Source organism: Cheilinus undulatus, linkage group 3 (assembly GCF_018320785.1).
Source record: "Cheilinus undulatus linkage group 3, ASM1832078v1, whole genome shotgun sequence".
NCBI lineage: Eukaryota > Metazoa > Chordata > Actinopteri > Labriformes > Labridae > Cheilinus > Cheilinus undulatus.
The window spans coordinates 11558406-11571886 of record NC_054867.1 but is presented as its reverse complement, the minus strand read 5'-3'; positions in this window follow the sequence as shown (position 1 = coordinate 11571886).

Here is a 13481-nt window from a genome sequence, read left to right as displayed (position 1 = left end):
TTTAACTTGAAAAAATAACAGATTGAAATGGAAGGTTTCCCATAACTAGTTTACAAATTACTACATTTAGGATGAAAAAAATCAACTTTATAAACATGTGGCAAATCTATATTATCAAAATCTAAAATTCTTTTTAAATGTCAGATCAGATTAGTGTTGTTTTGTCTGCTCTGTTATGTACGGTGGTAAGAGATATACTGGTCTAGACTCCTGAACCGTGATTATTGAGTGACAGCATCAACATCTGCACTATCCCACCTGTTCAGGTGCTTTGGGAGTGTATTTTTCCCTGCCTGAGAATTCACATAAAAGACCTGTGTCATTCATGTGTTTTTCACCAATCAGTATGCACCAAACCCAGTGACTGGCGATATAAAAGTCCCAGAAATAAGTGGCTTATATATCCCAACCAGTCCTTGTGGCTGACTGCAGTACAGGTGATAGGGACTGAGTTCACTGCCAAAGGTAATATAAGTTACATTTAAAAGGCAATGGGAATATTTTATCATATCAAAATGTTAATTTATTTTAGTTCATTTGAAATTATGGCCACCATAATGACTGCCATGAATAAAGTTAGCCTGTGCACAAACTTAGATGATGACCCCTGATCTAGAAACAGACCGACAGTACTGCTCATGTGCTGGTGTGGTGTTTAAAGATTTTTTTTTTTTTTTTTTTTTTTTTTGTTCCTACTGACCTACTGATAAATTATTTTTATTGCAGTCAGTGGAAAGGATTTGTCTCTGACATTCTTGCACAGTGGACAGGAGGTTAAAAAAGTGCAGCTCTGTTTCCACCTGACTCCAACAGCTCTGTTCACAGCCTGTCCTCTTGAGGGAGCCAGCTTTGTTTGTGGCGTCTTCTCTCAATGGCAAGGTGGTGCTCACCCAGCCTGTACCTAATCAAACAGTTCCTCAGCGAGTGATCGCTCAGTATTTATACATTCTGCAATTGCATATTCCCAATTAAGGGACAAACAGCATTTCCTTTTCCCCTAGTTTTCTTTTTGTTGTTGAATAACCTGGTTAAAGTGAGGGCTCTGCAGGTACAGGTCTCTCTCTTTCTATGTCCCTTCTCTTCATATAAATTTTAATTCAATTTCAGTGAGCTTTACTGGCAAAGAAAACATCTGGTCGCATTGCCAAAGCAGTGTAAAAATTGATAAATAAAATACAAAATTTTCATAATTGAAATATGTATCAGAAATCTGGGTCTGTTTTCTCTCAGTTCAATTGAAATAGCTTTACCGGAATGGAAATCATTAATTTCATTGCAAAACCAATCTACACATTTATAATTATAATAGATAGATAGATAGATAGATAGATAGATAGATAGATAGACAGACAGACAGACAGACAGACAGACAGACAGACAGACAGACAGACAGACAGACAGACAGACAGACAGACAGACAGACAGACAGACAGACAGACAGACAGATAGATAGATAGATAGATAGCAAAGCAACTTATTTATTCTTGATTAAGATATGAAATTATTTTATTTCACTCCTGAATAGAAAAAATTGTTTTATTGGTTGAATGTTATGCTTGATTCTTTCAGACTTCTCAGAGAAGCCTAGTGAACCAGCTCAAATTTGGGTATTAAAAGGTGAATTAAGTTTGAAATTCCTCGTTCCTGTTCAAAATGGTACAACATCGAGAGCTCACTAAAAATGAAAAAGTCCGCCTTGAAGCACGTCATGATACTGGATGGTCTCTGAGATAAATAGGGAAAGACATAAATTGTTCTCACGGTGTGGTCAAGTATGCTTTGGAGTCAACTGCAGAGACTGGTACTTGCAAAATGCACCAAGGAAGAGGCAGGAGACCAAAGTTAACTGAAGCAGATGTCAGACACCTCAAGATTTTAAGTTCTAGAGACAGAAGGAAGGCCACTGCTGATCTTCAGACTAGGATCATGCATCTAGATCAGAATCTGAGAAAGTCTCCAGAATTAACATAAGCAGGCAACTGATGGAACAAGGCTTACAGGGAAGAGTTACTATTAAGAAGCCATTGTTGAGGCCTGTAAACATCCAGAAACGCCTCCGACTAAAAATTCAAAGTTTAAACTCTTCAGTCAGCATCATTGTTTTTATGTCCGCAGAAAAGCTGGAGAACGTTTTGATGCCAGATGGATTGCATCCACCGTGAAACACAGTGGAGATTCCATTATAGTATGGTGTTTCATTTGCTTGGACAAATAAGTGAAAACTGGGGGCATCATGAACAAGAACATCTACCATGTCTTAGTGCATCATGGAATCCCTTCTGGACTGAATCTGATTAGTCAAGCACTCATATACCAACAAGACAATGACCCCATGCATACTTTAAAGCTGTGACGGCAGAGACTGTTGGACCAAGAAAAATGAATCTAGACAACTGGAACTGATGGACTGGCAAAGTTAAAGTCCAGTTTTGAATACTATTGAACAAATTTGGGATTTAGTAGATTCAAAAATTGATTACACACAAGTTTAATCAAAAGCAGGTCTATGGGAACAGCTAGAAACTATCTGGAACTCAATAACTGAAAGAGACTGTGGAAAAGTAAATAAAACAATGGCAGCAAGAATGCAAGCTGTTATCAAGGCCAAAGGAGACCATACAAAATATTTTTATTCAGTTCTTAGGTTATTTTATGTGGGGGGGGAAAAGGGCTATTTAGTTGTTTGTTTTTTATTTGCAAAATAAATGTATATATAAATGGTGGTGGTGTGGTGAATGGGGTTCTTCTTTGGTCACAACAGCTCATGTAATGTGCTGCAACATTTGCACAGTGTTTCACTTTCCCCAGCAGACATGGAAGCTTCTGTTCATTGTTCATGCTGGTGAATCGTTTTGATTTTAGACAGTGTGACTCCCATGAGATATAGTTTTGGTTAGTCCATATTATTGCTGCAATAACATGAAGAAGTAAAGTGGTAGTGAGGTTATTGTGGATGTCCTGTTAAACTCATTATCATCAGAGGCAATTTTTTCGCTGACCACAGTGGCTTCTGAACCACAAATCTACTCCATCTGATCCCCTAACTACACATTTCCTAGCTGATTCTTGGAGGATAGTCTCTCCACCCCTATCTGTAGGCTCTAATTAAGCTGTCTTTGCACTGTCCAATCTCTATTCAGATGTGTGCTGCTCAGGGGAAATGGCTTGAGCTTGATGTAAGAATTGACTCGACCTGGATACAAATGTACGAGCCTTAGTCAAGTAACAGCAGCAAATCCTCTTTGATTAATCCTCTCTTTGCGGAAAAGCTTCACAAAGGGTCTCTTGCAAATGATTGTTTAGCTCATAAAGACTGGAGCTTATTTGGACTAAAAGTTGCATTCACAATGAAATGAGGCTTGTCTCTTAACACAGTTTCTTTATTACAAAAGTCTGTACGCACTCAACAAAGGAAAGCCTAAATCAAGAGAATCAGTAAGGACATGAGCAAGCTGTCTTAGAACAGCAGCACAGCCATCCTTGGATATTTTTGACACTGGAACACATCCCTACTGTTCTTTTGTTGCTGCCTCCAACCCACCACCACAAGAGAAAAGTGACAAGATTGGCACTTTTGGGGCACAGTCAGTGGGTTACTGCTCTCCAGCTATGGTTTCTTATGTCAATTCAGTATTTCCAATTGGTACACAAGGCGATTACTTTTTGTCACATATGCACAAAAAAGTTAGTATTTTTGTCCCTCAGTGACCCTCACTCCCTTTAACTACATCACACATAAACACCTACAAATCAAGATCCACGCATGGGTTGTTCCCCTAACGCTGAAGCCATTGGATGATCTGCATGTCACATGTGGGCAGCGGGGCAAAGCCTTTGGGACCCTTGATGCCAGATGAGGGGAAAATCCCTGTGCAACAAGCTTTGATCAGGTAAGTTGAACATCGCTGGTGCTGAGGTGTCAATGACCTGTTCTCAACTGTTTCAGCTCAACCTGAGTCTGCCATGTTGGCACATGACTTCTCTTCAGGAGGACTCTCTGTGATGTTCAGGGAGCTGGCTCAGCTTGGGAGTGCCGTTGCTGCCTTGTCTGAAGTGAGGCATGGGTGACACTAGTGTTGGTGGATACAGCTACTGATCACACTATGCTGATGGACGTCACACTGTGGGGATGGCGCTGGTGGTTGCAAGTCAACTGGCATCCTTGATATCAGAGGTAAGGCCTGTCGATGAGCATTTACTTCATGTCAGACTGACTCATTCATTGGGATTGGTCTGGTTTGTCCCAGTCTATGCTCCAACAGGGGTGAGTGAACTCTCTGCAAAGGAAGCATTCTGCACCGGACTCAACTTAGTGGTAGATTTGGTCCCCAAAGGCGACAACAGTCTTGGTGATTTCAGGGCTACGAGGCATGTTGTGGTGTTGGCTCTGGGCAACAACTTTGCCAGCAGTTTGAGCTGGAGGGTTGTGGGATGGTGATTTCAGAGACCTGATTTGCAGACTTGGTATTCTAATGATGGCATCATGAAGGAGATTCATTGTGTACTTGTAGGTGGATGCTGGAGGCTGCTCAGGGACTGCAGGGTTTTCAGGATTGCCCAGTTCTTTAGTAGGGGCCATCATCTTTTTTTAGACAAATCAGAATGGATGTGGGTCTCCTTGGAGAGCCAGAGGTGCCAGATGGACTTCTCTGTTGCAACATGTCCAAAATCAGCTGGCAAATAATGAGCACATAGTTTATTAGGGAGTTCTGCTCATCAACACTAGGTGGAAGAATGACAAAGGATGCTCAAAATACCAGGACTGATATCATATAGAATTAAAATAAGATATGGCATTTAATCATCCCTTTGACTGTCTTCTTAAAGCTCTTAGACATCAAGATCAAAAGCCTAGAGTCAACCATTAGTGTAGGGCCAGAAGTCACTTTCTGAAGACTAAGAGACTAGCTACTGGAACATCATGCGGCTAGCTCAGCTTCAGTAAAGTAGCAAAATACAGCTGAGATGACTCTGTGATTTGGTTCCAAATCAAATCCTAATGATTTAAAACCTGCTTCTTAACAGTGCATGGGCCAACTACATTTGACAGAAATATCGATGCCTGGAGTGGTTAAAGATCAAGCACCTCAACTCCTAGGTCTTTGACAGTTACCACAGAATGAATAAGAGAAGTAAGCTTTGAAGAGCTTTGAAACTGAATGCTCTGAATGATTACTTTTATACAATCTGCTAACTGACTGGTGTGCAAGGTCAAAGTTCAGAGTGTTAGGAGGAAAAGCATGGAAAGGGAAGACTCAGATGTGACACTGTAAGAGCACAGCACGAGCAGAGGAATGCTCTCCACAGAGCAAAGATCCCATTTTCCCATAATGTCGGCCTGTTAGTGGAAATACTACAACTCTTGAGCCTACTTCCTCACAGAGAGCTTTACTGACCTCTCTGTCAGAACTGTTTACATTCCATCTTTTAAACTTTGAGGTAACTGTGTCTCAAAATGCTCAACTCTTCTTTGAATTCTTTGTGCCGATGGCACCCAACCCCCAACCCCAACCAAGCTCTTTGTTTATGTATTCCATAGTTGTTCCAGATGTTGGAAATCATTGGGAGTCAGTGTTCTGAGAAACAGCTTGCAGTTCAGTTATGTGGGAAGCTTTCACCAATGACACAGATCATTTAAGTTTGCCTCTATGTCTGAGAGAAAGGCACAGAAGCTAATCCCCCCATTACACATTGATACCTCAGAGCTGTCAAAAGTTTCATAGTTTTATGATATTTATTATTGTGAGTGAAATTTGTTGAATGAAAATTTTAAGCCCATACTGACCACATCAGAACAGCCAAGAGATAAGCTAAAAGATGCATCAGATGTGCCTTGGGCCATGAGCTCTAAAAGCACGTCATCATTAAAGGTTTGACCGTATTCAACCTAGCAGCCAGAACAGTGAAAAATGGACAGAGGTCTTTGTTGCAACAGGAGAAGAATCAGCTCCAAGTCCTGGCGGTTTTTGATGAGTTGCCTTTATTGATGAGCGCTGTATGGCATAGCAGTACATTGCATTTGTTCTGACTTAGGGTGTCTTAAGCCACCAAGCTGGGCTTCATTAATAGTTGAAGGTGTGCACCTTCTCTGCCAGCAATGTTAGACTCTAAGACATTGAACAAATTTATTTCAAATAAATCTCCCCTTTTTGTTTCGCTCACAGCCAAGGCCACCGATGGGGGGGCCCAGCCAAATAGGAAGCCCACCAAGGTCAGGAAAGTCATGGTCTACTGTAAAAGTTAATGTGTGATTATGATATTCTATATTTGACCTGGACAATAACCACTCATATCAAAGCAACAAAACATGAGTTTATTTATTTATGCTGTAGCACAATATAGCATTTTCAAAATGTAAACACATATTCTTAAACAGAATTACCTTTTTTGGTGTTAACAATGACTAACTTGACCAAACCATTTGGAAAATAATCTCAGATGTCATAGCTAAGCCATGATGTGCACAAATATCAGGATATCAGAGAATGAAGTAGCAGTAGCAACTGAAATAACTTTATTATTGTTATTATTACTATTTTTTTTTAATTGAAAAGGACAAAAACAGGTTTTAAGTAACAATAATGGGTTAAAAGTAGCAAAAGCTGACAGAAATAAATGTTTGGTTCAAAGTGGCAAAAATGGGTTCAAAAGGGATTGGCTGTAAATATGGGTAAAGAAAGGAAAAAAATGTCAAAAATGGTCAGTAGAAAAGGTGAAAAGCCTTTTTAAGTCCCAAAATTGGATTCAAGGGGCAAATAATGGCTGGAAGTGGCAAAAAAAAAATTGCGAAAAATGGCAAAATGTGCAATAGAAATGGTGAACTGTGGTTAACAGTGGTGGAACTGGGCAGCTTAGGTTGAAAAAAAATTGTTTATAGTTTCAAAAATTGGATTAAATTGGCAAAAAAATTGGTTTGATGTGGAAATAAATAGGTTAAAATGGTAAAATTGGCCTCATGTGGCAGAATGGGTTATTTTGGAAACAAATATGTTCGAAGTGGCAAAATTTGGCTTAAAGTAGCAAAAATGGGTGGTAAAGAGTGAAAACTGATCAAAACAGGCAGAAATAAGGGGTGAAAATTGGTTGAAGAGTGGCAAAAATTGGCTAAAATGGCAGAAAGACATAAAGAAGCAAATTTGGTTTAAGAAAAACAGTGACAAAATTGGGCAGTAAAATGGTGAAAAGAGGTTAAAAATGACAAAAACTGGTTAAATTTGGCAAGAAGTTATCTAAAAATTACAAAATGGGTAGTATAAATTCTGAAAAGGGGTTAAAAACTGGCAAAATGGGTTATTAGTAGCAACAAGAGGCAAGACTGTACAGCTAAAATGGTGAAAATGGTTAAAATGAGTAAGAAATGGCTAAAAGTGCCAAAAAATGGGTTTAATGTGAAAACAAATGTGTCAAAATAGAGCAGACAGTGATTCAAAGGAGTTAAAAAGTGGCATGGATGAATAATTGGAACATCAGAACCCAATAATAACTTGACTTACTTTTCAGCTCCAAAATGAAGTAACTGTCAGCCAGGATGCTAGCACCAATGCTACTGATCCAGCCACATGCATTGATATCATCAATAAATCACTGGGGAGGGCCCATGCTCTGAGTTTTTCAGGGGCCCAGTCAATTCTGTAGGCAGGCCTGCGCTTCTCATTTCCCCCTCCTTTTTGTGACAACTTTGATGGTCAGTTATATTTAATAAACAGTTGGGGCATGGAAATAAATCAGTTTCAAAAGGACCTAATCCTAATTCTCAGACAGACCGAAAAGCCACAAGTCTTGAAGAACTTTTCAAAAAAGAGCTGTAATGGAAGACATATGTCAAGAGGGGCAGAGGCTCTGGATAGCCTGAATCCAACACTGCTCTCTGCCTGTTCCTTCAGAAAGGAGATTACATGTGTGACATGCAAAGCAATATCCTTTAAGTAATAATTTTTTGGTGTAAATATAGACAATATATTCTAACCAATGGCTCAAGTTCATCAAGGCCCTTCTAATTATGCTAACACTCAGGAGATTACCTCATGACAGGACGTAATTATAGGAACAGATGTCTCACTACGTATACAACAAGTGGTTGAGAAAGTTTACAAACTCTTGGGTTGGAGGTTTGGTTCTTTAACCAATCTGGTTAAGCTCGGGTACATTTGAGACAGAATACACAACTTTTTAGTTCAGTGGCAAACACAAAAAACAGATCTTAAGTATTTTTTTTACAAACCACTTCTGTACCCTCTAATCCAGTGCATTATGTGCAGATGCAGAGCAGTGAATGGCATCATAATCAGCTCTGAAATGATTTCAAATTCCTGCACTTTTGATTTTTCATAAGCTCCTTCGCCAGCTTACTTACTCGGCAAACACAGCGTGTCTGTTTAGTGTCGTTGATGGTCCATTGCTAAGCAACGGTGGACAGTAGAAGGGGCACTCAGTTGTTGCTGGTTTCTTTCCAGAAGGTTAATGATGTGGCTCTGAGACTCCATAAATTGACTGTGTGTACTCTGTGGTTTAACACAGCTGCCAAATCTCAAGCACTAATTGCAGGGCACCATCCACGTTGAAAGCACAGAACCAACTCTCAAGTCTCTCTTCTCTTTAGATTTCTTACGCTGAATTGGGAACTACAAAAATCTATCTGTCAGAAATGTTTGAAGTCATTAAAATGGGAAATTTATGTTAACATTTAAATCAACTGGAAATCTTGAGGGTAAACAACCATCTTCTATTTAGCAGGCCGTGTCCACAACATACACACAGGACAAAATTGTTGGTACCCTTCAATTAAAGAAAGAAATAGTCACAATAGGAACTGAAATAACAAAAGTAATAATAAATTTTTAAAAATGTACTAAAATTTACCTCATGAAAATCAGACATTGCTTTTGAATTGTGGTCAAACCTAATTGATTAAAAAACAAACTAATGAAGCTGGCCTGGACAAAAATGATGGTACTTATAGAAAAGATGTATAATAATGTGTCCACAGGGACATGTTAAACTAAGGTGTGTCCTGTAATTATCATCACAGGTGTCTTCAAACTTGTAATCAGTCAGTCTGCCTATTGAAAGGCTGAAAAGTACCCACTTTGCTGTTGGTATCATGGTGTGTACCACACTGAACATGGACCACAGAAAGCTAAGGAGACAGTCGTCCCAGGAGAGGAAAGCATTAAAGACAACCATGTTAAAGGTAAAGGCTATAAGACCATCTCCAAGCAGCTTGATGTCCCTGTGACTACAGCTGCACACATTATTCAGAAGTTTAAGGTCCACAGGACTGTAGCCAACCTCCCTGGATGTGGCCGCAAGAGGAAAATTGATGGCAAATTGAAGAGATGGTAGCCAAAGAACTCCAAGGTCAAGGTACATCACTGTCAGATCAACCATCTGTCGCTGTTTAAGCCAAAGTGGACTTAATGGAAGACAACAGAGGAAGACTCCACTGTTGAAAGCAAATCATGAAACAGCCAGACTGGAATTTGCCAGAATGCATATTGACAAGCCACAAAGCTTCTGGGAGAATGTCCTCTGGACAGATGAGACAAAACTGGAGCTTTTTGGAGAGTCACATCAGCTCTATGTTCACAGACGCAGAAATGAAGAATACAAAGAAAAGAACACTGTAGTTACTGTGAAACATGGAGGAGGCTTGGTTATGTTCTGGAGCTGCTTTGCTGCATCTGGCACAGGGTTGTCTTGAATCTGTGCAGGGTACAATGAAATCTCAAGACTATCAAGGCATTCTGGAGCCAAATGTGCTGCCCAGTGTCAGAAAGCTTGGTCTCAGGCGCAGGTCATGGGTCCTCCAACAGGATAAGGAGTCAAAACAAACACAGCTAAAAACAGATTTTCTTTTGTAAACGGAAGGGTACCAACAATTTTGTCCATGTGTGCATATGAAATCTGTATTGGGAACGTTAGCTACTCAAAGGCAAGCCTCTATCTTGAATATAATAACATTGACTCAGATACAGCCTTTGTTGACTAAGTCCCATCTTTCAAAAGAAAAGGTGGCAGACATAAGAAACTGAGCTGGTAAGCTTTTAAGATTTATAAACTATAGGCCACTAAACACTGGACAAAGTGAAGACCTGGATTGTTCTTTGTTTTGTTTTTTTGGTGTTTTTTAAACCATTGTGTAAAAAGAAATTTATTGTTTTTTCCAGAGCAGGGTGATCTATTAAACCTCTTTCAACCAGGCATTTATTGGCCTTATTTACCTACTTGCATCACTGTTATGTACATTAAACCTCCACTGGCTCAAATAATGCTATCTGCTGGAGGCTTTGCACGCCTGCAGGGCACAAATCCATGCCTAGATTTGAAATACTTTTTAGGTGAAATACCACTTTAAAGGACCTTCTGCTTTCTAAGCATCTTTTTGTTCGAATTCCTGATGAAGGGATGGCACGATTGCATCAAAGTAAGGTCTACAGACTGTGCCATGAGAATAAAGGCAGTTTAAATGTTTAAAGAGGTTGCCTTGGAGTTTCCCGGTCTTTTCTTGAACATGTTATTTGTCACACACTCACTTGCATTTTCAAATATTTCGATTTTTAGAAAATCCATCCATCCATCCATCCATCCATCCATCCACTTTCTTGCATATACCCAGGGCTATGTAAGACAGTGGCACCATTCATTTGTATTTGAAGGATTGAAAAAAAGAAATTCTAAATAGGACTCTCTTGTTTTGTATAACAAATCAAACTTTTTTTTCCATGTGATATTTTCAAACTAAAGCAACTGCGTGTTATTTTCAGCACAGTCCACTCACTGCTCCCTTTGCAAGGTTTGTAACAGATAATAACTAAGAACTTGGTCTGTTATTTCATTTGGCTAATTAGAAGGGTGCTGTTTCCTATTAGCTGCTAATGTTATAACACAGAACATTGCCTTATTTCCTTGTACATTGAATTATCCTTCAGTGGACCACACTGCCATGTTGTGCTACTGGAATGTTCAGGCTCTTACTCTGCATGCTTGTTTTTCTCACATTTAACCCAATAATTTGTATTTTGAAAGATTTGCTGTGATAGATGTCTCTAGTCATGCGATTCCTCTGCCTATAGGTGGTTTCATTTTACACTCTGCAATAATTCTTGTTACACCTTTGGTGTAGATTAATGTTAAGGAAATTCAAGTTTTATAGCTTTTGCTCTGGAAAACAGTGCATGTATGCCATGAGAGCTAGCTGGGCTATGAACATACTACATAGTGAGCAATGGGATTCAAGTGAGCTGTACCATAAGGGTCTTGAGGTGGATAGCTAAAGCTGCTAGGTACTACAGTACAAAGCTCAATCAAGCTTGCAAAATCAGGCAATCATTAAACCTTAATCACTCTGGTATGAACCATGATCAAAGTTTTTTCAGTGTTGTTTAATTTGCCTCAGAGGTTTAGGACAATGTCACAACTGTCCAAGGAATGCTTTAGGTTTCAAAGAGGTGAGGTAATGATTGATGGAAAGGAACAGAATATTGTGAACAGTGACATAAAGGGATGAAACATAACCAGAGTGTGTTAAATTGGCAAAAAGAAGTGGAAAAATAGGTAAAAAGCAAGAACAGAAATAAATGGGTAAAATTTGAGAAAATGACAGAGAAGTGGCAACAAGTCTTAAAATGTGCCAAATGTGGAAAAACAGGTGGCAATGATAGGCCTAAAATGGAAATAAAGGGACAACAATGGGCCAAAAACGGGCTGCCAGTGACAAACAATAAACCCTGCCCACAGCACATGGGTCTGTATGTACGGTCCTGAAAGTAGAGTCACTCAGTCAGGCAGGCAGTCACATACAGATCCATGTGTAGGTAAGCCAAAAAATAAATAAATAAATAAAAAATTGTCAGAAAGGGCTACCAGCGGCAAGAAATGGTGAAAAGTGGCAAACAAGGGCAAAATGCAGCAATAGTATATGGCATGTGGGCCTATTTTTTTCCTGTCAAGAGTTAAAAGATAAGATTTATACTAACCTATAGTAACTCTCTGAATAAAAACCTACAGTGAGCTCTTTGCATAAGAATGAAAGGGTTAAATACATAGCCCTTCTTTGGCAGTAGAAAAGGTGATTAAAAACATTTGCATTGTCAGTAAGACTTAACATTTTGTCTGTTTAACCCGCCGCTGCTGCATATCTAACTCAGCTATGCAGCCCAGAAGGCTGTATGGGCCTGCAGGTCTGAGATTTCTAGATCCTCCTCTCACAGTTTCAGTTGGATGATAAGGACTAGCTCTTATCTCCACTGGTATGATGTCTGTCTTCAGGGCTGGACTCAACATGGACTCTTCTTACCATCTCTAAAAAAAACATTCCAGGCCAGATTAGAAGATAGCACATCAGCTTCTCTACATTACTGCGCAATGAACATCCATAAACCAGCCTCTTATAAATCCATGCTTGCACTGACTCCAAAACTGTATACTATATAAACTGTAGCTTATTTTATCCTCATTCCTCTCTCTGACTCACAGTAAACAGCCACACAAAGACAGACCAGTCGTTTGTTGCTGACCTGAAATAATAGATCATTAGCAGTAGTTTCCCTAGGGGTCAAGAGGCTGGTTGTAGCTTGGTTTCTGGTTTGATTCTGTAGCACTGATTCCTTCCACTGTTCACTGAAAATAAGGACTAGATTTGATTTACTTTTAACTATAAACTGTGCAATTATTTTTGGCTTCATTCAGCTTATATGCATTAGCATGGAAAGTTCCTGTCATTCTGTAAAAAGGTGGTAATGTAACACACCAGCCTTCTTTTATTTTTTCATATAATTTAATTTCTACATGTGTGTTGAAACATGCATTATCTTTAAAGTTTTTTTAGCAAGTCATTGCTAAAGCACAACCAAACCGCATTACAGAATGAGACTTTTTACACAACTTGTATTTTGATCAAAGGAAGGTGGGGTAAGGGCCAGCTGAGGTTTTTTGAGAGAAGTGTTCAAATTTACATTACATTAGAATCAATTGGAATGAATGTGCTACACAGATTTCTTTTTCTTTTCCAGTCATTTCCTATACATGTTCCAGCTCGTACCTTTAAACCAGGGGTGTCAAACTCATATTGGGTAAGGGGCCAGTTTGCTTCATTGAGTCCTGAGGGCCGGACTAGTTAGGCCAGGAGTGTCAAAGTCAATAGCAGATTCTGAATTTAGGCCTAACAAGCTCAGCATTTAACCACAAACTGTCTACCTCATTTGCATCATTAGTAAAATGTGAAAAAATACAACACTGATAATTATTCATTCTGAGATGAAAAAAAGTCAAAATGATAAGTTTAAAGTCTGAGACAAAAAGTCAAACTTATTAGTTCAAAAGGTCAAAACAATAAATTTAAAGGCACAATGCTGTTTTTAAAAGGCAAATATTTGAGATAGAAAGTCAAAATCACAAGTTTAAAAGGTAAAAATATGACTAAGAATTTTAAGTTGTGAATCTAGAAGGTTAAAATACGCTATAAAAAGGTCAAAACATGAAAA